The 3052-nt window shown below is 40.1% G+C and overlaps 1 protein-coding gene and 1 pseudogene across 2 annotated transcripts in view; one reads left to right on the forward strand and one right to left on the reverse strand.

Annotated features, from left to right (window-relative positions):
- The window catches only part of LOC106734498 (dynein light chain 1, cytoplasmic-like), a 3394-nt pseudogene extending 3236 nt beyond the window's left edge, over positions 1-158 (forward strand).
- RNF150 (ring finger protein 150) overlaps positions 1-3052 on the reverse strand; it is a 320502-nt gene that overhangs the window by 272604 nt on the left and 44846 nt on the right. The gene's annotated exons all lie outside the window — the stretch shown is intronic.

Genomic DNA, 3052 nt, shown 5'->3' on the forward strand with positions numbered 1-3052 from the left:
ACTGCATTGTGAGGAGGAACTTCCATAGTTACATGATGCATGAAACCAACACTTCATCTACTTCTACCTGGGCCAGGTGGCCATTCTTCTGTTCAAATCTGGTTAAAAGCATGTACGGTGCCACACAACCACTGATCCACCCAAGAACAAGGGCTGCAGCCTACATTCCAAATACTAGAAACTGAAATCTCCAGCTTTGCTAAGGGAACACCTCAGTCTTTGAAAATTTATTGTGTCTTGCACAGGGCATTCTCTGTACTAGTTTGTTGTGGTTATTAAACAATTAGCAAAACAGAAAAGCAAAAACAAAACAAAACTCTAAGTGAAAATTAGATGTAAATGATTCCATTTATGTAAAATTAATCTGTTTGATTATATAAAATTTTATCTCAAGTTTGTAAAGAGATTGACACACTTTTACACAGTGTATAAAAGAGGTAAAATTAAAATGTGTGTGTGTATATATAAGACGTTCGAAAGTTCATGAAAATGTGTATTATGAGAAAAACATGTGCATTCAAATGTGTTTTTTTCACCAAAATAAACATGAGCCTTAATTCCATTTTTCATGAACTTTTGGAAGTCCCCTGTATGTATCACGTGCACTTTATGCAAACACACATATTTTGTAATTGTAAAAAATGTCTGTGCAGATGCAGATGGGACAATACATGCTAATCGACTGTGATGAGACAGGGTAGAGGACTAGGCCAATGGCCATACTGTATTCAATGTGCTTCTCTTTCTGTTTTGCTTGGTTGCACACAGGAGCGTGTGCTCATACTTTACTTGTATCTTTCTAAACACTAAAGGTACATTTTAGCTTCTAAATCAGTGCATACTACCCATTTCAGGAAGATACTTTTCTGCTACTTGTGTTTTTTATGGATTTTTTAAATTATTATTTTTATTAATTATTATTTTTTTTAATCTGGCAGAGAGAGAGAGAGAGAGAGAGAAAGGAAGAAAGCAAACTACCAGGTCTGGGAGTCGCACTTCAGTCAGCCATGTGGGAATCCAGTACCTTAATTTTTTGAAGAACTACTTAACTTTCTTCCTTTCCTTTTCCTTTTCCTTTTTCCTTTTCCTCTTCCCCTTCCTTTCCTTTCTTTTTTTCTTTCCCTCTCCCTTCTCCTTCCTTCCCCTCTCCTTCCCTCCCCTCTCCTCCCCTCCACTAAAGAGGGACAGAGCAAGAGAGAGGGAGAGATGGAAAGTAAGAAAGCAAGCTGCCAGTTCTGGGATTCGAACCATAGTTGATCATGTGAGAATCTAGCGCCCTCAACTACCACACCACCTACCAGCCCCAGAAATTAATTTGTTAAACCTCAAAGCAAGGGAATGCACCCAACAAACAGTGCTCAGTGCCACCCACTGGCCCCTCTGCTACTTGTTGAAAGTACCTCAAAGTGGGGATCAGCAGATGGCACAGTGGTTAAGGGTGCTGGACTCCCACGTGGCCAACCATGGTTCCAGTCCAGGCCTGACGGCTTGCTTTCTTGCTTTGTAGCTTTCTCTCTCACACACACTTTGTCCCTCCTTGATCAAATTAAAACATATAAAGTTGAATAAAATAATTCTTTTTAAAAAAAAGTACCTCAAAGGGATGAATACCATGTTTAGACAATGTTCATTTTTCTAAGTTGTACAAGTCATGTAATGAATTTACATGTGATACTGTATGTAATAATATCTTAAAGGTTTTTTGCTTTATTTGTTCTCTTCAGAAAAGATGGCCTTTAAGTTTGCTATGCCAAAGGATCCTTCGTTTCGCTTCATTCTGGGGAAAGTCACAGTGATTTACAAGACTGCATATTCCGTTATTCAGACAGGGGACCGCGAGGTCCCATGAGCCAAGCGGGGAAAGTGCTCTGGGTACTTGGCTGAACGTTCTAGGAAACTTCAAGGCTTGTTAGTTTTGTGTTTCTTTTATCCCTAAATGACTTTGCAATCCCTTTGTTTCTTAACAATGGCAATAACTACCGCCAGCAATCTTTATGTGAGGTGTAACTGTTCTTCAATGCTCTTTCCAGGTCTAGAACTCTTTAGAGCTTCATTTAAATACAGCCATGTCCTCAGCAACTGGAAAATGAGAATGTAATTAGACACTCTTCATATGGCTTTATCAGAGACAGCAGCTGAAATTTCAAAACATTATTTATCAAACCAGACCATAATCTGTAGAACTGCGTGACATGGGAATTTTTCTCTCTTCCCCAGACTGAATGTGAGTTCCATAATAAAAGGGCCCTTGTGTGCATCTCAGAATTTCCAGAGCCCAGTTCAGTGCCAGGGATACGTAGGCATTGAGCACTGTTTGTTGGGTGCATTCCCTTGCTTTGAGGTTTAACAAATTAATTTCTGGGGCTGGTAGGTGGTGTGGTAGTTGAGGGCGCTAGATTCTCACATGATCAACTATGGTTCGAATCCCAGAACTGGCAGCTTGCTTTCTTACTTTCCATCTCTCCCTCTCTCTTGCTCTGTCCCTCTTTAGTGGAGGGGAGGAGGGGGAGGGAAGGAGAGGGGAAGGAAGGAGAAGGGAGGGGGAAAGAAAAAAAGAAAGGAAAGGAAGGGGAAGAGGAAAAGGAAAAAGGAAAAGGAAAAGGAAAGGAAGAAAGTTAAGTAGTTCTTCAAAAAATTAATTTCTGAGGCTGCACATGCAGTGGTACAGCAATAAAATGCAATGCTCTGTGAGGCTGAACTACACAAAAGACTCTGGGTTCACATAAAAAAAATTTTCCCTGAGTACAGCTGGCATGCATGAGCCCACAATCCAGAGCTGGCTGAAGCTGGGGAGAGATTGTGACAAGATCCTGTAGAGGGTGCCTGTTTCTTTCTCCCGTCTTTCTTGCTCATGGAAGAAATACACTTTTTTTTTTTTTAAAGACAAGTAATTCAAATAATTTATTCCAGCCATCTGTCCATGCATTTTGCAAACTTTTATGCCAACTCTGACCTGACATGGAGTAGAAATAGAGATTATAAACATGATTGGTTAACATGCTTCCTTGCTCTGTAGGAGGCTAAATCTATGCCAAAGCGTAATCTGGAAATG

This window comes from Tupaia chinensis, unplaced genomic scaffold, assembly GCF_000334495.1.
Source record: "Tupaia chinensis unplaced genomic scaffold, TupChi_1.0 Scaffold000127_2, whole genome shotgun sequence".
NCBI lineage: Eukaryota > Metazoa > Chordata > Mammalia > Scandentia > Tupaiidae > Tupaia > Tupaia belangeri.